The following is a 21959-nucleotide window of genomic DNA, read 5'->3' on the forward strand; positions in this document are numbered from 1 at the left end:
GAGTGGAGAGTAACATTCTGTAGAGACAGTCTAATGTTTTATTAATGAAAGAACTCACAGATGAGACATATTTACAGTCTAGGCACTAGTTTTAGTTATTCCACTTTCTTTCTTCTCCTGTGTTTCTGAGGAGTTTTTTTTCCCCCACAGACTTGGTTTAACATCGTTGGTTCTGTTGTACTCCAGGGTAAAGCTGAACTGCCCCTGAACTGCCCCTGCCTCATTATGCCAGCTTTGAAACACACACACACAGACACACAATAATGCTTAGCTCATGCAGCCAAGTGATGTGTGTCTCTTTCATATCACTGCTCTTCTATTCCACCATTTTACCCTCATCTTTACTACTTATTCTTTCTTGTGTTGGAGAGAGAAATGCGTCTGCCTGAGCAGATTCTCAGTATATTTTACTGATTTATGGTGAGATGTCCAAAAGTTTCTGGCAAGTTCTTTTATCTGGCAAATACACATTTTTATACAGTTGTGCCCGTGGATGATGATCTTTGCAACTGACAAGCATCAGCGTGAATGTACTGAATTTGATGTGAATCTCATTGACTGTCCTATTTTTTATTATTGAACAAATGAACATGATTCCACAGGGGAAGCAAAACTAAACACACTGAAAATGGAAACACGAGACTGTCAAAATAAAACAGGAAACATAATGACGCGAAGACTGTGACAACAGCTTTACAATATGACATAAAAAACGCAGACATGAAACACATAAGACTAAATTCAAACTCAAATTCAAATTTTATTTGTCACATACACAGTACAACATTTAGTGAAATGCTTGTGTCCGAGCTGTGGACAGGCTGCAGACGTATCTGCGCCATTCCAGGCCTTGGTGTTATCATGGAGGGTCTAGCCAGGACCCTGGGGAGACAGAATGATACACAAGGAGAGGGACATGGAAACGAGGGACAGACATAACTAAAAATCAGACATAGAGGACAAGCGACTTACACAGGAAACAGAAAATAACACATAAAAAGGGAGCATGGATGAAACTTTAAACAAAACCCAAGTAAGACAAACAAATAATAACACTAGAACTTACCATTACTCTAATGCATCATAAGAAGTCAGACATACGAAATAAACTCAAAATGCTATTGTGTGCACCCATTTTTCCATCTGTTGCAAAATTTGGTTAAAGTGGTCATTATCTCAAAATGGATCTCCTGAGTGTCAGTTAATCTGATTGAATAATTAGACAGATATAAAAAAAATACTAAAATAAAATAAAAAATACTAAATTGACAAATTTAAATAACATTAATATGTGCACATCCTGGCAAGAGATCTAGGTTAGAATTTCCCCCAAAAATCAAGATCTCTACTGTGAGTCCAGAGATATTCAGTGGTATTCTGCCCCTGACTGACAGAGCGATTGCCTTGTCTTTGTTAGCTTTCTGCTCCTTACTTGCACTGTTGCACACGTCCATTACAACCCTGGGGCGATCGTGGCTCAAGAGTTGGGAGTTCGCCTTGTAATCGGAAGGTTGCCGGTTCGAGCCCCGGCTTGGACAGTCTCGGTCGTTGTGTCCTTGGGCAAGACACTTCACCCGTTGCCTACTGGTGGTGGTCAGAGGGCCCGGTGGTGCCAGTGTCCGGCAGCCTCGCCTCTGTCAGTGCGCCCCAGGGTGGCTGTGGCTACATTGTAGCTTGCCATCACCAATGTGTGTGTGAATGGGTGGATGACAGGTTGTGTAAAGCGCTTTGGGGTCCTTAGGGACTAGAAAAGCGCTATACAAATACAGGCCATTTACCATTTGAGCAGTCTGACCCCATTTCTCACTTTTCCTCACTCATTACCTCCATCTTTCTGTGCAGCTGTCTCTTTCATTCTTCCCTCCTCTGCTCCATTATTCAGTTCTGCTGTGCTTTCTGTCTTTAACCCAGTTTTGTTGTTTTTCATCATTTAGCCTCGACCTTCCTCTCTGTCACTCTGTCTACTCATTTTCTCTTTACACAGGAAAATCATAAAAAATAGCATACAGTGCTCTCCACCTGTTATATAGATAACATTTAAAATCGAAAGATGCTTTTTGGGGTAGATACATGTTTGTTGCATGGGGTCTCTTTTTCTATATTTGGTTGCATTCATTTGTGAATTTGTCACCCTGCATTTGAAGACCCATGCATCTTGGGCTGTGTGCCTGCTCACTGAGTACATGAGAAATTCAATTACATGCTGTTTCAGAACACACACACACACACACACACACACACACACACACACACACACACACACAGAGTATAAACACTTTAAAGCTCTCTGGTTCACCTCCTTCTAGTTGAACTCCTCCTTACTTTTCTTGTTTAATAAAACACCATTCTACTATAGCACTGCCTCTAAAGGAACACTCAAAAAAATGAATGAGGTGGATTGTTCAGTGTATATTAATTATTTATTTTCATTTTACTTAAAATATATGTTTTTGTTAAGTTAACATATGTTTTTCTAATCAAGTCTACGTAATTGTGTCTATTATTCAACGTACATAATACTAATGTGTTACTTGATCGCATAACATTTAAGTCAATTAGGATCGATATACCTTGTATATCCACAAGGAGGCAGTAATGCAAAAACAGTTGTAATGAAACCGCGCAGAACAAGAAGGTTTCACGGCTTGTGCCTGCTCATGCGCAAGACTTCAAATTTAACTGAAAAAGGCTGTTTTGGCGCCAAGCTACTGTTTCTTTGAGAGGTAAGACCACTTTTTTTTTTGACTATGTTGTGTAGTATCTATATGTCCAGCATGGTTATATTTTGCGTTTGTCTTACAAGACATGTTTTATCGTTTGCGTGCGCTTGTTTTACATTAGTTTTACTGGGTCCTGGACATGCTTATTTTGTGGACTGTGTAAGAAACATTTTTATTGTTTTTTGTTTTATTAAGGGATTAGCTACAGGGGTTCATGGGGTTATTCTTTCAAGGGGTTATTTTTCCATTTGCTTTCTTGGGATTCCTTTTCTGTAATCCGAGAGTCGGAAATATCGAATAGGATAGCAAGGATAGCATAAAGTGACATTTAAAATCCAAAAAGTCAAGGGCGAAAGCCACTGTGACACCATTGTTCTGCTCTATCAGTAATCTGTATTATGTAAAAATGGTCTGTAAATACAGCATGTTTCCTAGCGGAGTTATACATATCAATGTAGTTATAAATTACAGTTTGTGAAAGTACACACTTAATTTTTTTAATAAAATTATTCAAGACATATGAGTGGACAGACAATGGAGGTCGACAGACCTGGTGATAATTGCTTCTATAGAAAGTTAGCACATGGCAGTGTCAATCTCTTGCTTTTCTTCTGAGTAGTATTTTATTTAGTTGTAATTCAAACAATAATTTGCTTTGCTTAAGTAATGAATTTCTTGTTTTACTTTATAAATCTCAGATCCTGCCTTTACCTGCTCCCTCCTATACTGATGTGGTGTATGTGGTATTGCTGAGCTTGTATGTGGTATGTGAACTGTTATACTTTTAAAAACAAAACTGTTTTATAAGTTAAGTTTTCTTTTGTGACCCATCCCATGCCCCTGTTATTTCTTCTCCACATCTGAACCATGGTAAAGGTTGCAGTTCAAGGGCCTGAGGCATGAAATTCTTTTCAGATCAGCTGTGATCAATATTTTTTGGAACTTGATAAATAACAATAAAAGCTGTAATGGCTCCATTAGCATTTTGTGTAAATGTTTGTGTTAAAATTATAGCTTTAATGAGGTCTTTCTACATTAGTTTTAGTTTGTATATGTGTACATATAGTATGTATATTTACAGTACAGTATGTTGTGTTTGTTGACATATTTTCAGGTGGAAGCAGAATATGTGAGGATTACTACTGCTGCACATGTTCCAAGGCTTTTTACACAACTTGACCAATACACTGACCAGCTCATAAAAGTCTTCAAGAAAAAAGGAGGCGTTGCAGGGAAGAAAATTAGACAAACTTTGGCCCCAGCCACACAGGTGCGTTATTCTGTTGGTAGCAAAATATTATGGCTAATAAGATCATTTTCAAATTTAAACAGCTAGTGTATGGTAGCTGCACAGTGCACTTACATTTATATTAAGCAAGACAAAGTTTGGTACTCAAAACGTTGGAAAATTTAAATTACCTAAACATATGTAAAATCTGATCCCTTGATTTAGGTTAAACCAGAAGTGAATGTTTTTATGTTATGTTTTGAATGCAAAAAAGATGATGTATTAGTTTGTCTTTACCTCCATTATGGACATATATAATGTGGTGGAAACCCTGCCCAACAGGTTAACTATTCATGTCCATGTGATGATTAGTTGGTCTTGTGTACATGTCTATCTGTGCAGTGGCTATGTCATTCATTTTGCGTATAATGTGAGTTTCTGTCATCCTAAAGTATTTCTGTTTTCTCTTCCTGTATCTCTGCCACTCTCTACAGAAGGAAACTATTGAAAAGGGGAGGGAGTGTGTCCTCAGGGCACTACCTTTTTACCTGAATGAAGACCCAAGCATCCTCTTCAAAGAATAATTGGTTGGTAATTTTAGTTTAGTTTTTTATCTGTATTAAACCAAATTTTGAATAACTAATGTTGTTGCATGTTGTAATGTTGTTGTTGTTGTAATTTGCATGGAACCTGTTTAAATGTTTTGGGAAATCTTTTTGTATACCCAAACTATTTATATTTATCGTTGAATCTGTAGTCTGAAATAGTGGCGCACTGGGGTGCATGTTCCTAATATTGTGTTTACGTCATTAAAGGGTAGCTTTGGCCCTTTTTCTTTCTTTTTTTAAAATTGGATGCCATTTTTCTATGTTTTTGTGTCTAAGCTACAGCTGTTCAGAGGGAGCTGGAACAAATTACCCTTGCTATCTTTACCATCGAAAGAGCTGATGCCAGCACTCCTCCAGCCGATGTGGGTATAACCATCTAGTGTGTCTTGCATGACCTGGAAGACCTGGCCTCTGCATGTGCACTCTTAATGGGTGGAATATATGCACTGAATCTCAGTTAACCTCAAGACTGAAAGCTTTCTTTGAAGTACTTCAGAAGCTCTTCCTTCATCTGTATGTCAGCAGACTCTTGACCAAGGTACAGTTGCTCAAGAATACACTGAATGAATAAGCCAACCTTTAATTTGGATGATGAATGTTCTGTCAGATGGACAGAAGTTTTTCGGAGGCTGAATGGGAATAAAATGGTAATTTGTAAATGACAGATAACGGGAAAATTACATTTAAGAGAAATTTAGAACATTTTGAAAAGTTTGTAAACTACTACAATTTGAGAGATTTTACTGTTGTGGGGGGGCTAGTAAGAGACAATCAAAAGTATTGAGATTTAAAGGATTCAATTGAGAGATGATCAGAATGTTGTGACGTCATACTTTTGCGACTTCGGGAAAAACCGGCGTAAAACAAAAAACTGTACTTAAGCTGCGTGAAACCGCCTCTGTCCGCCGATCAACTGACCCTAACCCTAACCGTAACCCTTTAATAAACAGTAAGCAGAATTGATATTGTCCTTGCAACATTGGAATTTCATAAATGCACGAATGGCTTGGCGCGCAAAAGAATAACGTCACAACAATGTGATTGGTCACTTGCAATGTTGAACCTGGAACAACATTTTCATGATGGTCTGGGAACAACACCAACACGAGGATATCAGATCATCCAAGTTGGGAATGCAGGATGAATGTATATTTTGTGGACTTTTAAAGACGAACAATTGTTTCCATGTTAAAATGTTTACATCTGAAGTTTTTTGCCCAAACACTGGTAAAATAAATGTTGACAGTGGCAAGTGTTAAATGGTTACTGCTGTGCTGTTGCAAAAAAACTGAACGCTGACAAGCTGTTTTATTGTTAGACCATAATGTTGGCATGTTTTGTTAAAGTTTTATTTGGGATGGTGATGTGATTTTCTTTGATTGCTAATATCAGTGGACTATTTATTATTATTATTATTATTATTATTGTTGTTGTTGTTGTTGTTGTTGTTGTTGTTGTTGTTGTTGTTACTTTTTTTTTTTTTTAATTGTGGCTGTTGAGGTGGACACTTCACTTTGCATTGTTAAAGGAAAGCACTTCATTGGCATTGTGTTACTGGACTGACCCTAAGCAATCATTGCAAATAGCAACTTTGCTATCCATTTTAGACACTAAAAGAAAAAAACACTCACAGACCTTACTAGCATCACATGTGCATAACTCAAGTGTCATCTTATCAATGTGTTATGTGATCTTCAATGCGTTTTTTTTTCCTTCTATTTCTGGTAGATACAGACATTTAATTTAAAGTCTTGATGTTGCATCTGTCTACATACTGTTAATTACTAACCCTAATGAGCTGTTGTGTTTTATTTTGGACTGGGTTTACACTAATGCTCACTGAATGTGTTGGCAATAAAAGAAATTTTAAAAAATAAGTTGGATGTACTTAATTCATTTGTGTGGAACCTGTTGACAAAATAGATTTATGTAAAACTAATTAATAAAGCACAAGGTGGCTGAAAATATAATATTTGAATTAATCTAACTTAAATTTAACATTTTACTGCCACAAATAAGAAATGTGTTGAAGTAACTAATCTAAACTATCTAACCTGAAAATATATCATCTATGTTCATACAACATAACTTGATTTAGTTAGTCTTAAATATGTCTTGTTAATCTTAAGTAGTTTTTTTTTAAATTAGATGAACTAAAGATTTTTGCTTTAAACTAACATAATTCAATTTCGTGGAACCTGTTGACAAAATAATTTTAAAGTCAACGTTTCATTTTTTTGAGTGAATCACTCTCTTTTGTATCCTTTTCTTCTTCAATTCTCCCTTGCCCTCTTATCTAATCTTACCTCCAAGTTGTTTTCTCTATGGGAAATTTTGTTATATATCCCACATATTATATATCTTTAGAGTATTTCGAAAGCCCCCTATGCTCACTTTTTCCTCTCTTCCTTCCAATGCTGCTGTTACTCATGATTGTATTTCTCATTTTCCCCTGTATTCAATTGTAGAAATAATAACCAGACTTGACTTGCTTTTAGAACTGAAAAAGGCAGCAGCAATAAATAAATAAAAACGCTTTGAACCCCATGAGAGCAGTGTCTTTGTGTCTCCCTCACTCACATATCATTCATTCCACGTCTTTCAGTGTTTTTGATCTGTGGGTAATTCCAAAATTAATGCTTGAGTGATTTTTTTTTTTTATCATGACCTTCATGGATCTGGGTGGAAACCATCACACTTCCATTCCAGTGAGAGGCTTGATGACAGTGCCGATAGCCCCGTGCTCATGGCAGACAGCAAATCTCCTCAAATCCAGAGTCAGTTAAGGGTGATGTTTCGCTCAAAAGAGTCCAGAAACACAGCTAAAACTCTAAAAACTTGACAGCAGAGAGACAAAGAAAATGAGAAAGATATTAGAAAGGGATTGACATGAGAGAAGATCTTCATGGACTAAAAATGCTCAACTCCTGCTCTCCACAACAGGGCCCATCACTATCAAATACTAGAGTAAGTAAGCGGGAGATGACAGGAGCGTGACGAGGACAGAGGAACTATCGCTTGCTGCAATCACTGTCACAGTGAGAGTCAGGAATAAAGAATAAAAGTGTCAGAGCCCACTAGATGCAGGGTTAAAATTGCTGTCTTTAAACAGTCACAGAGTGTCAGAGTAGTATTTGTCTTCTAAAGGCCTTTTTTCACTTCTTTTCTAGCTTCTGCCTTTTACTTCACAGTCTCAAAGTTGTGGAAATAACCACAATAAATTATAGTGTTTTAGGAGTAATTAGTATTCTTTTACTTTATTCTTTTTATATAATAGATGCTTCTTTTTAATACAGATTTATATTTTGGATATTATTTTTATTTTAATGTACTAAATATATTCTGTTATTAAATTCTGTTGTCACATCAAATGATTCTCATAGGAAAGACGTGTGGTTGTCTCAGCATGTTTGTTTTGTGTTTATTATTATTTTCAGAAATAAATGAACAAAAAAGTGAAACTCTAGTAGCTGAATGTTTTGTCAGAAACTGTTAACACAATATAACTTGCATCCATGCATTTTCTTTGCTTACTGCCTGTACACCATGGATCGATTGCCAGTCACTACCAATACAAGTTACACTTTCAAGGTACACACAGTGAGCCCACAGGTACAGAGATAACATACAAACTACAGAGAGGTCCAGGCATTTCTATAAACCATTCAGAACACAGTTTGTTTCCTTGGACTCTTTAGACAAAGAAATCTGCCCAATCCAGCATTAAAAAACAAGCAGGGCCCAACCAGACCAGCAGCTTGTCAAACTGGTGCATTGAATAAGCAAACTGTTAGACTTCATTTATCTTGTGTTAGTCTACACAGAACTTTATAGACTAATGTCTGTGGAGGTTCTCAGTCATCCAGGTCATTGTAGTCTAACGAGCTTGGAAAGAAAAGCGTCTGGACTTCTTTAAGTTGCTTAAAGACGTTTCGTGTCTCATCTAAGAAGCTTCTTCAGTTCTAAGGTCAAATGGTGAAGACTGCCAAATTTAAGCCCTGTGGGAGTGTCCCACAGAGGGACAATGTCAAGGTAGACTAATCTTCAAACTAATCTGTCTTCATGTCTAGAACTAGTGAGACTGGTCTATTACTCCAATCTCCAGTATAGCAACCAATTTGTTTTGAATCACTTTTTTGTCTTCAGGTAACCTGTAGGGCTGTGAATACACCGTCACACCTGGGAAAGTTTCAGTGTGGTGTCATAGAGGGTGGTATGGCCTGGCAGTGAAGAGAGCAAATTGCTCTCTGGGCTGGCGTTTCATAGCCACCTAAAAGGTGTGAGGCGGAGATATCAAAAATGTTTTGAATTTGGCACGTCAGGCCTCAACTTTGTGTAGCAATTCAATAAAATTTTATTTATTTAGTGCCAAATCACAACAGCAGTCACCTCAAGGTGCTTTATATTGTACAGTAGATACAGAGAAAAACCCAACAATCATATGACCCCCTATGAGGAAGCACTTTGGCGACAGTGGGAAGGAAAAAAATTCCTTTTAACAGGAAGAAACCTTTCGGCAGAACCAGGCTCAGGGAGGGGCGGGGCCATCTGCTGCGACCGGTTGGGGTGAGAGAAGGAAAACAGGATGAAAGACATGCTGTGGAAGAGAGACAGCACCACCTCATAATCCACATTTCCCACTTACCATACAACCACAAAGAGTCCTTGCCAATTGATGACTTTGAGTTAGAAGAAGGAAGTATTACAAGTCCTTTGGCTCCTGGTGTGAATTGTCTGTGTCTAACCCCTCTGTTAGGTACTGCTGATGTTCCAGGGCCTGGAGCAAATTCTCCTTTGATGATTTTACCAGTGTGTGAAATTTTGTGCTCTGGTCCAGTACACACTGAATATTGTTTTTACCTGGACTTGGACCTTCCTCCCAGCTGTCTTTAAGCACATCCCTCTTATGGTTTCCTGCCAGACAGCACTTTGAAGGGAGAAATCAACAATATTCAACATTTGGACACCACGGCTCCAGCTGCTAGGCCCAAGGCTGGAGCCCACCAAAACAACTCCCTGATAACGACTGTGTGATGACTATTCTTCCCGTCCCATGAAGGCCACCTGGGTTGGCTGGCAGACTGTTTACTTAGACTGATAGAGCGAAGGACACTGTCTCCGCTGAACTATGGACACGCACACACATACACATACACATACACCGATAGGCACTCACTCATCCCCCCTCCCTTTCCAACGCCTTCGATGCTTGTTTCCGGCGAGGGAACACGGCGGGTCTGTGTGCCGCGCTGGAATGATAACACCTGCGTGGTGTGCTTGGACCAAGTCAGCAGAGTCCAGCTGTTGCCAGTAAGGTTACACGGGGTTCTTTTTATGTACTTCTGAACTGCAAGCATCATGGTTTTCGTGGAGTATGAAGTAAATCATGGTCATTTATAGTGGCTTTTAGCTTAGAAGACTGTCCTCAATACATAACTACAAGGACTTGAGAATGACTCAACAATGAACTATAGCTTCATCTTACTTTACATTAAGGACTTTTGGCTATTTTTGCAATGTAACTCACTGAAGAATGATATCTCTTCATGCCTGCGATGCTGCTTGAAAAGTTATGTAATATCTTTCCCATTCCTTTCTCTATCCTAAAAGCTCTCTTCATGTAATCTCTTCCTCTCCAATACACGCACACACACACACACAGAGACAGACAAACAAACACTTTGTCAGTGCAGCTTTGGTGGCTGAAAGCTTTTTTCTGAATCTTGCTGCACCAGTAGCGCATTTTCCCTCTCAAAGAAGAACGTGGCTGCCACAAAAGATCAAACACACTGGCTCATTCCTGCAACGCTGGCAAGAAGCCAGTGGTGGGTGGTGGTGTGGTGGGGGTTTTGGAGGACACGAAACAGCCTGGTAGTATCCAGGCATAAGACTGGTATAAAAATGTGTGTCTGTGCAGTGTTGAGCTTTAAGCCTGCAGGAGAGAATGCCACAATGATTAGGATTGCAGTTTAAATTTAGAAATGTAGAAATGGGGAACCTGCTCCCTGGTGGTTCGTAGTTTTTTCATTCGGCTGAAACCAAAGCAGATAACTTCCAAAAATGGTACAGAGGGGCTGTGGCCCAGTTTCAGGGATTTAATCACAGACACAGCTATGCATGTTGCTGAATTCAACACAGGGATTTTGGGGGTGGGTTGGAAGAAGAATTATTGAAGTCTGGGAGCAATGAAAGTGAGAAAAAAAAATCAAAGACAAACTCAAGTGTGAGAAACCAGGGCAAAGCAACACAGAATCTTAATTGTCACAGTTAGTACTATCCCCACTTGTCTTCTTTGGATACGCTTTGCTGGGCTTTAGAATTGGGGAACCTATACATAAGCTTGTCTTTACTGTCTTTTATTTAGTTTTACTTCCCCCCTTTCTTAATAATAATATATTACTTTAATTTATATTGTAAAAGGTAAGAATTCTCCAATAATACAGAGAAAACAGAGACAACCCCAACAATCAGATGACCCCCTATAAGCAAGACAGTGGGAAGGAAAAGCTCCCTTTTAACAGGAAGAAACCTCTGTGATCAGAGTTATTTTCTAATAGTTTTTTATTTTTCATTTAATTCTAATTTTAGTTTGTTGTCAGTTTATTTTCTGTAAGTTACCCAGACAATATTTAGTTTTCAGTTAAAAAGTTTCAGTCTTGTTTTAATGTCAGTTTTAGTTTTTTTTTAGTTTAGTTTAGTTTTTTTTTATTGTTACCATATGGAGAGCTTATGCCATGTGTGGAGGTTTGGGAGAATTAGCACAGGTGTAAACAATAAAAACAAACACTTTTTGACATACTTTTTGAAAGCAGTTGACTCGTAGTCCTGTAGACATTCAGAGTCTCAGGCAGTTGTGGCAGTTGTCATTGTCACGGAGCAACAAACATGCATACATAGATACACAGGCAACACCTGAAGTTGGTAATTCCCATCTGTTCATTGTGATAGTATGGTATTAGCACAGAGCTAAACCTTAGAAAATCCTGGTTTATCGCATCCCACATTATCCTCAAGTGCACACAGATGTTTAGACAGACACAGCAGTCACTGCAATTGTCTTCAGTGGAGGTAAGATCTGGGGGTGGGGGATCAAGTCAGCTCGGTGGTTTATGTTTCTAACCACATAACATAGATATCAATAAATACTGGACGCTAATAAATAACATTAAAAAAAGGAAAGTAATAAAGGCTGTTGTAAAAACCACGGCACTCATCAAAATAGCAAAACAAACACACAAAAACATTTTCTTCTACTATATTTGGCAGATATTTCTCACGTAAAGCATACCAATGAAAAAAGGAGGATTATATCCTCAAATCCAAAATACAATTATAATTTGCAATATTTTTGCAGGAAATGTTATATATCGATACTAATACTTTTAGTCTTGGAAAATACATTCATTCACCAAAAGCAAATGATGCAGAAAAATATTTTAGTCTACAACCAAATTGTGATTATATCGCTGCAAAGACTCAACATTCTCGACATTGAGCAGCTGTTGCAGCAATGTTCACTAACAATGGAGGCATTAAATCAGTCAGCACAGGATTGTGTTTTTGTGTTCATCGGGAATTGCCAGACGGAGACGGTGAATGAGTTAAGCTTTTCAAAAGTAAACTAATCTGGTTTTTAATTAGCCAGGCACAACGTTAAGCTGAAGATAATTTCACTATCATTTCTTGAACCCCCCTCAATTAATTAGTTACCTGCCCCTCTTTTTAAATTTTCTAATCTAATAAATATTTGCAGTCTGTAGTTTTGCTTAGTGATGGCAGAAGCATTTAATCACACACACAGACACAGAGCTCAAAGGTGACATGATATTGTCCAGTTTTCTGTTTAATGCAGCTTAGCTCAGATCAGCTTTCTGCTGTTGCTTTTTAAATTGGATTAATGATTGAAAGAAGTTCTATTTATAAAAACTGCTGATGCAGGTCATGGGCTGACAGTGCAATGCTCAAATCCTACATTCCCACCTTCCCTGGAGTATGTCACAGTCTGATGGCTTCCTATACAGGTGGGGGTAGCACTGATTAGATACCATTAAGGTAACTACAGCTAACATCTATTGACCGCAGGCCAACTGTAATGCTAGGTTTTCTCCTCTATTTATGTGTGTGTGTGTGTGTTTGTATGATAGATGGGGGGATTAAATGTCTTCACATAGCCATATTGTTGGGACCCACCTCCATGTTTTGGTTTTGCTATAAAGACGCCAACTAAGGTTAAGACAAACTTTAAGATGTTTTGTAGCTAAATTTAGTAATAGTGAAATTCATGTTTATCAGGTGATTTAAATACACCACAATATATATCGGTCTGACAGAGACAAATCAGGAGAATATTATTATCATTATTATTCCATTTCTTTAACTAATTTATTAATTAATTGTAACGCCAGGCTGCACCTATTTTTCAACGTCTGCTCAATGTCTAGTGTAAACGTCCATAGGACCTCCGTGTATGGGCTATTTATAGTCTAAATGTGGTTGTTGTGGACGTCTTTTCAAAGTCAAACTTACACTCATTTTAGATGTCGTCTTTATAATGGTTTTACATCTATAGGCTCTGTAATCCCATGTCTTCAGAGGGTGGAGGGCGCATGTTTTCTTTACAGAAATAGTTATGTGTTAAAGAATAATGCACCCAGTCCAAACTTCAAATGTTGAACATTGCATTCAAAGAGAAGAATATGATGAGAGAAATAATAATAATGGATTGGATTTATATAGCGCTTTTCAAGGCACCCAAAGTGCTGTACAATACCACTATTCATTCACACACTGGTGGAGGCAAGCTACGGTTGTAGCCACAGCTGCCCTGGGGCAGACTGACAGAAGCGAGGCTGCCATATCGCGCCATCGGCCCCTCTGGCCAACACCAGTAGGCGGGAGGGTAAAGTGTCTTGCCCAAGGACACAACGACCAGGACAGAGAGCCCGGGGATCTAACCGGTGACCTTCCGGTTACAGATCCGCTTCCCAACCCCCTGAGCCATGGTCGCCCCGCTACGTTTATGTTAAATAACAATTTAACATAAACCAGTGACACACACAGTGATAATGGCCGAAACACCCGATGAATCCAAGGTCCACTACTGACGATGTGTCCCAAATTTTAAAATGATAATCTAGATCAGATCTCTAATCCCTAAACCTAACCAAGGAAGGAAAATGGCAGATTAGCCTGGGTAAAAGACCGAAAGTTGAGGCACACGACGCTGTGTGCTGCTGGCAATATTTCTGGGCTGCCTTTCCTCATAACAGCCATCCCTCAAGAGTCTCTCCATCTAAAGCAATGCATTATCAGGGACCATAACATGTAGTCCTTTTTACTGAATCGGATTGAAGTCTAGGTTGTGTCATGGTTGGACATCCAAATTGTGGACTAAGTTTGGACATCATGTAGGTGTCCAGAATTGGTCATGGACCACCTGACCCAATATAGATATGATCTGCATGTCTATCCGACATCCATTGTTTAGTGGGTATTCTCTTCGACAATACACACTGCCTGAATCAAACTGTGTGATTTGCCTTCAGTTGATGTAGATCAGATGTAGATAAAATCAGGCCTGATTCTGAGTTATCTACATCAGCGTGGAACACATTTGCATAATATACACATTGTGAAGCTTGTTGCTCTTTTTAGTTACTTTCCTTAAGGCCAAGTCTAAAAGGCCAAATCTAAAAGACTTGGCCTTGAATGAAGTACACAAATGCTGTATTTTTGGCATGAAGTTTAAACACCAGTTTTCATACACTCCTGGCATCTAAGGAACTGATGATCTAGTTGATTAGTATTAGTTTTGATGGCAACAACCTTACAATAACTGCACATTCCTTGGTGATGGCTTCTTAATAGGGTTATTTGGCTAATTAGTTTTGATCATTTGCCAAGGTTTCACAATAATCTCAAAACAGCAGTAGAACTACTTTTGACTGTCCTTTGCCACAACACATATCTCTGCATGTTTTGATTTTTACACCAGATGTCCTTCCTGATATAACCCCAAAGAGAGTTTTGTCTCCTGCTGGAATCTGAAACTAATATAATGTGCTTTTATGTTGCCATGTGTTCTATAGTTACACTTCATTAACAAAATGTGATTTTTCTTTTCTTTTTTTAAATTAATTTATTTTTTGATGGCATGGTGGGGCAGTGGTTAGCACTGTTGTCTCAAAGCAAGAATGTGCTTGATTCAAATCCACCATCTGGCACAGCCCTTTCTGTGTGGAGTTTGTATTTTCTCTGTGGGTACTGTGGCTTCCTCCCACAGTACAAAGAGACAGTAAGTGGGCTTAGATTAACTCATAAATTGCCCAAAGGTGGGAGTGTAATAGGTTGTCCATCTTTCTGTGTTAGCCCTGTGGTGGACTTGTGAGCTATACAAGGTATATCCCATCTATTCCCCTATACCTGTTGGGATAGCCTCCACTCCCTTTTTATTCTTAGACAATGAAAATTCCTGGTTCCTGGAATAGGACTTTCTTGCTGAGCCTAGACCCGAGCAGCTTAGCTGCTTACCAGAAGAGCCTGAATAGAAAACAACTGAACTTCCTTAAGTTTTTTAAACATATTTCATGTATCATCCAGGAGGCTTCTTCAGTTCTAAAATCAAAAGGTGGAGAACACCAGTTTATATTACTCTACATTATCAGCTCTTACTTGCATGAACAGCATTCTCATAATGCATGGCACTGGTGATGTCATGATCTCAAGCTGTATATAGTTAACTGCATTTTTTAACTGCCTACAAGGTATTGAACAAAAATCTGCTGTTGTCACATCTCTCTCTCTCTTATTGTTATTAAACCAGGTCTTTCCTATTAATATTCAGGAATGAATCAGTATGTCTCCTAAATGATTCTTCATCTTTGATGTTATTTTCTGACATTTAAAAGATGTGATGAGGGTATACCATGTGCAGTGTTGGGGAGTAACGGAATACATGTACCAGCATTACATATTTAAAATACAAAGTATGAGCAACTGTATTCCATTACAGTTACCGTTTAAAAAGGTGGTATTCAGAATACAGTTACTTTGTTGAAATAAATGGATTACATGGCGGTTATTTCCAGTTTCATATGTTAGGCTATGCCCTATTTTTGGTAATTCCACACCGGTGGAAACCCAAACAAAACATGCAATAAGAGGCTCTAATGCCTGTGTCTCAATCTCGCACCCCATGTCACCTCTACTTGCGGCACAATGACGTGAAGAAATATCTTTTTTTAATTATTCAAAAAATGATTTAATATGAAGGCAATAGGCAGAGTGTTACAGGTATAGCCCTGAATAATGTAGCCTCATGGGCAGTGCAGTCCGTACTGCTACGTTATGTGTCTGTGAGCGCGAGGGGAGGAGAAAAAGGAGAATCTAAAAGTACGACTTGTCATCAAGCAGAAACGGGAGATGGAAGCATGTAAATATAATAATAACCACTGCAGCCGAAAACAGTGCCTGACGAGCCCAGTTGTAAGTAAGCTATTAAGACTAGAGATGGACCGATCCGATATTACGTATCGGTATCGGTCCGATACTGACCTAAATTACTGGATCGGATATCGGAGAAAAATAAAAAATGTAATCCGATCCATTAAATATCACGAAAGCAGCTCACAAAACTTGCGACACGCTGTAACTCACCTCAGAACGTTAGCACGTCGGAGCAGTATGCATCACGTGATAGAGCGGCTGTGGCATGCAGGACCGGTCGGTGGTCTGGATAGCATTTGGAGCTTCGCTAGCAACCCGGCATTTCATCTCCGACAAAGTTATCCCGAGAGAAGTAAAGCAAGTGTGTAAGTCCATCTCTGAATGTTTGTAAAGCATTCCTGCATTAAGCTTAACAAGCGACTGCCTCTTCTTGCTGCTACTTCAATCATGAAACTGCTTAATGATCAGCTGATCGGCTTTTCTGTCACGAGTCCGTGTCTCTAGTTTGCTTTTGGCCCACTTTGCACCAGAAAGAGGAAACCAGCGGATAAACAACAGCAGCACGTTTAAGCTCTATAAGCTGTTGTTAGAATTTATTTAATATTACTTTCTACTCCAGGATCTTTTTCTACGTAGCTGACGCTGGTAACTGTGCAGGGGCGGATCTAGCAAAGTTTAGCCAGGGGGGCCGATAGGGCATTAACAGGGAAAAGGGGGCACAAAGACATACTTTTCTTTCTTATTCTCATTTAAAATGTCTAGCTTTTAATAAATAATTATCTGACACCCAAAGTTTTAATTTGATGCAAAATGAATAGAAGTCCATTACTGTATATAGTGACTATTAAGTCTAATATATATATACTGTATATACCCTAGTAAGCTATAGTACTTTTTCCTTTGGGAAGGTACCATCTGTGCAGTCTGCAATTTTGTTGAAGAAAGATGTTGAATCTATTTAATATTTCTTGAAAAATAATTGATTTCTGTGCATTTTTTTTCACACTGCATCAAATTAAGGTTGATTACGTCGATTAAGCATCATGAGGTGGAGCGTGAGGGGTGGTTCCCTATTTTTTATTTATTTATTTTTGTTGTTGCTGGGAGTTGGAACCCTATTAGTTAGGTTGCTTAATATTTATGCTAAGTACTCTTTAAAATACCAGAATAGGGAGGATGGTGCAGGTTTAAATTTATTAGATTGATCAGTATTGCTGAACTATGAAATATTTTTTTTTGCATACAGGTATAACAGAATAGCTTTAGTGTAGTTGTTGTTTTAAACTTGAGTATGAACTTATACAAAATGCAGCAAGATATTTAAAAAACAGCTTTGTTGATTAAAAAACACTATATCGGATTCATATCGGTATCGGCAGATATCCAAATTTATGATATCGGTATCGGTATCGGACATAAAAAAGTGGTATCGTGCCATCTCTAATTAAGACTCGACTGTACATTGTGTTTGTGTTTTCCTCTGAAACAATAAGTTCTTTGGAGCTTCTTTTCTTCTGTCTCTCGCTAGCAAAGTTGACCCAGAGAACAAAGTAAAGCTAGTTTTCAGCTACGAGCCCGACACGGAGCCCGACACGGAACCCGAGGTATTAGCCAGAGGTCCCTTTACTACGGTTCAGAGCCGCGGACCTGTTTTATACATGCATGGAATAGTTTTCTATACGAGATCGCTGCAAAAAGTGCAGCCTTACCTAATGTCCACCCTACTGTTACTCATTTTATATTAAGATTTAAAAATCTAGTTGCTATTGGTATGGTGAGTAACCTTCAGTAATAGTAATAAATCACACAGCAATAGTAAATTCATGTAGTTGTCAAAAGCATGATAATATATTAAGTAATCCAAAGTATTCAGAATACGTTACTCTCATTGAGTAACTTAACGGAATACGTTACAAAATACATTTTAGGGCATTTATTCTGTAATCTGTAGTGGAATACATTTTAAAAATAACCTTCCCTATACTGACCATGTGACGGCATATGGTGTTTATGTGATTTTCCTTTAGGTGGGAGGATTTGTTGTTTGGTTGTTTTTTTCTTTATTCTGAAAGGGCAGCAGTGTTTCTTGATATCTTATCAGTCAGTCAGCATGTGTCATGCTTTCATATATTGGAATTCACAGTATTTCCAAATAGATAAGCAATGCAGTCTGAGCTTTTGGTTTATCTCACATAGGTAACCCTGTCTGAGACACACACGCATACACATACACACACACACATACACATATGCAGGATAGAGCATGGAAATCAAATTACTGTTAAGTGTTTCCTGAAAAATACTTTGTGAATTTATATGCCTGTGGTAGCACTTCACGTTCCCCACATTACATGTATGTTTATGAATATGTGGGCGTGTTTCTATATATTTAATTTATATGTAAATAAGGAATGGCATCTGCAGTGGGCACACACATTAATTGCAGAGATGTCTGCTAGCATGCGATGTCTCAGTGGGTTTGACGTCACGGAAAAAGATTTGTGTGTGTGTGTGTGTGTGTGTCTGCGCGCTACACAGAGATAGAGGACAGAGCAAATAGGTTTGTGTTCACCAAGTCCAATTAATGTTATCAGTTATGCAGCACAGTCTTAACAAAAGGAACTGCTCTGGAATATTTAACCCTCTCAGGCTCAAATTGAGTTTTTGTTGCTAATGCACAAAAGAATACCTGCAGTGGTACTTCTGAGTAAAAAATACTCATAAAATATGTATGTGGGGTAATCAGGTTGTTAGCTTTTAACTGTTGCAAATCTGCAACGCCTGCCTTGAGAGGGTTAACAAGCTGGTTGACTAATGCCTATGTGTACCGAGACTTGTGCTTTATTGCAAAACCGGACAATGGCTGTTTTTAGTTGATATTTTTGGCTGATATTGGCCTACAACAGATATAGTTCTCAACAGCTGTACTGTTAAGAAAGAAAAAGCAAAAGCAATGACAAAATAAACAAATAAACAAATACTTTTTTATTGTTACCTTGTACAGGACATTACATAGAAAGATAGGGGGAACATGTCTGAACAGAGGCTGTCTTCGCAGTAAGATGGTAAATACAAGGATATCAGCAGACATTAAAGCTCCCTTGCACTCTGTATTCAAACCTGCCCCATCAGATGGCCTACTTTTGCTAAAGGATTAAAACATAAAGGAATTTGTAAGACTGTCTTATTTTAATACTTTGTGAAAATAAATAACTAATCAGTATAATCAGCTGCCTCTTCAGTGTTATGGAACCGAACCACTTCTCCACTTGCCACAGGATGTGGTTAGCTCATTTTTCTACTCATCTCTAGATCAGAAAAATTGCTATAAACTGTAGTCCAAGACTATGGAATTGGAGTTTGTAAAGAATGGTGACATTGATCACAGTTAGGGCTGCTCGATTATGGCAAAAATGATAATCACGATTATTTTCACTGAAATTGAGATCTCGATTATTTGACGATATTTATTTAACAATAACAATGTATTGAATAATGACTTTAAAGATTGTCAAAAAATAATATAAAATAGTGTGCAAATACTGATAACAGTGCAAATGCTTGCAATATAAAAAATAAATAAAAAATGTAAACATCTATGTTTAGTGAACTTTGCAGTGTTGCTCTGTGGTGCAGCTAAGACACCGTAGCAAAGTTTACACACTATGTCTACTTGATCCACGTCTGACTCCGCGAACCCATAATGTTTCCAAACCACTGAAGTTTTTTTTTTACCTCTGTTTTCAACCAACGGCAGTCACTCTCCTCTCCAAATAACTTCTGCTTAGCTTTCCGAGCTTCCCTCGGGTCCTCTTAATTGTTGTGACACATGTTCGAAATGCAGAGAGGTGCGCGAGAGTAAAGCATGAGGGAGGGGCTAATAATCGGCTCAGTCATTTTTAATGATCGTTGAAAGCCCAGATCGTAATCGAGATTAAAATTCGATTAATTGAGCAGCCCTAATCACAGTAATAGAAATGTGGACGGTGTGCCAGGAGACACAGCGGGGGGGAAAAGGCCAGAGTTAGCTGTTTAGCAGTGTCCTATCAGATTAGGACCAAAAGGTTTTACGGATCAGCCCGTGTTTCCATCATTTCCAAACAATACTGTGAGGTGTAAAGAGACCTACTTTATAAATCACATTTATTGATATTCGTACACATGCATGTGATCTGTATGAGATTCTACTGTATGTATGAATCACATATACAGTAAGCCACTATTTGGAAACTCAAACATGCAGGTCTCCATAGACAGTGCTGTCTGAGCATTTTTGATCATGCAAATATCCATGTAAGTGTCATAAGTAGTTGCATGTATATTTATGCAGACATTATGTGTGGGGAGGCTAGTTGGTGGGTCTGTGCGCATTTATCTTTTCCCCGCTGCCACTTAAGAGGCAACACAGAGACAAAGCTCTAACTCGAGTGCTTTGATAAGGTTTAAACAGAAATTATGACTAATATCAGGAGTGCACTTCCTTCTGACCCTTCACCATTGAGTTTGGCATGGGATGAAAATATGAAGCTGGGAGTAGAGGTCTGCGCGGGAATGTTTTTTTAGTCCCGCTCCCGCCCGCTCCCGCAAGGTTTTGTACCGCACCCGACCGCTCCCGCTGTATATTCAGTCTTTGTTCACCCGCTGCCCGCTTAGAATAATTTTCTACCCGACCCGACCGTTCCCGCTAAATTTAGATCTGGTTTCCAAAATCTCACATTTAAATGGGGTACCACCAAAAAATAGAGATAACAGATAAAACTGCAGGTTGTGCAATGATTGTATTTATTTTTCTTAAACAAGATGCATTTATCTGTCAACATGCAACATTTATCTTTTAACATGGAAAACGTGTTGCAAAAATAAAATAAATAAAAACGAATACAGCATTGTGGCCTACTTGTTATTTTTATGTAAAATACAAACGTAACATTTTTCTGTCAACACAGTAGGGAAAGTGTCGCGAAAAAAAAAAAAAGTCACTTAAAATTGTAAACAAAAGAACAAAATAGTTGGCCACTGCGAAATTAAATGGTTGTTTAAACTATCAGTTTAACGAAAAAATGTCCCAATGTCGAATTCAAGGTCTCTCCTACAAAAGAAAATATGCATATATAAATACAACAATAAACGACATCTCAAAATTATAAACTATTAATCAAATGAACGAAACTTACTTAAAAAATCCAAATTATTTTAAATTTCCATGCAGGAAAAGAATGTCACTGACTGATGAGGGTTTCAGTACTGAACGTCTCTCCTCCAAAATCCGACCACAAAGGCTGAATGCTCTCTCGGAAGGTGCACTCGTTGCCGGGATGCAGAGGACAAATCTTGCAAGGTTGCTCAGGGCAGGGAACTGGGAACTGTTGGAATTCCACCACTGCAAAATGTTTTGTTGACTTGATAATTCAAGTTTCATGGTCCTGTACTCCTGAATCTGAACATCTAGTGATTTTGATCCACATGATTCTTCCTCTTCCTCCCAATCTGAAAATTTATGAAGAACAGTAGGCCTTTTGGCAGGTGTTGGTTCAACATCCTCATCATGTGCATGATCAAACTTTAAATCTTCGATCATCTCCTTGACTCCCTGTATCACATTCTGTCGCCCTCTTTCATCTAACATTCTCAGACCTCGCAGATTTGGTGTCAGAAAGGTTGCTATTTTATAAAGCATGTGAACAGAATGGGATGAAGTGCTGTCTGCTGACAGTAATTCTTTCAGCCGTGTTACACAGACGGTTGCAATTTCAGAGAGCAGAGGGTCTTTTGTGGCTGATGTACAGTGCTCAATTAATCGCACAGACCACGGAAGAACAAGTGAGGCACTGGGAGCTGTGTTATCAGTTTCCAAGTCGTCAGTTGCCTCTTTGAAGGGTTTTAGGAATGATACTAGTAACTTAAGAGTACTGATGCTAATGCGTCCGATCTTGTCATAATTATTGCTCTCAGTCAGCA

General features: G+C 38.5%; 1 protein-coding gene and 1 long non-coding RNA gene across 4 annotated transcripts in view; both read left to right on the forward strand.

The window, feature by feature from the left end:
- Positions 1-21959, forward strand: part of LOC147309824 (uncharacterized) — a 119859-nt gene that overhangs the window by 40823 nt on the left and 57077 nt on the right. The gene's annotated exons all lie outside the window — the stretch shown is intronic.
- Positions 2625-5989, forward strand: LOC147309825 (uncharacterized). Of its 3 annotated transcripts, none has more exons than XR_015125880.1 (5): positions 2625-2723; positions 3419-3484; positions 3835-3990; positions 4443-4535; positions 4833-5989. It is a non-coding gene; the product is annotated as an uncharacterized LOC147309825 (long non-coding RNA). The 3 variants fall into 3 exon arrangements; XR_015125881.1 differs by lacking the exon at positions 2625-2723 and adding an exon at positions 2740-2879; XR_015125879.1 differs by lacking the exon at positions 2625-2723 and having other exon boundaries at positions 2736-3484; positions 4833-5988.

Source organism: Aulonocara sp. 'chitande type north' Nkhata Bay, linkage group LG17 (assembly GCF_057382095.1).
Source record: "Aulonocara sp. 'chitande type north' Nkhata Bay isolate Kocher_YH1m ecotype deep benthic linkage group LG17, A_spYH_male_GT1.1, whole genome shotgun sequence".
Lineage (NCBI taxonomy): Eukaryota > Metazoa > Chordata > Actinopteri > Cichliformes > Cichlidae > Aulonocara > Aulonocara sp. 'chitande type north' Nkhata Bay.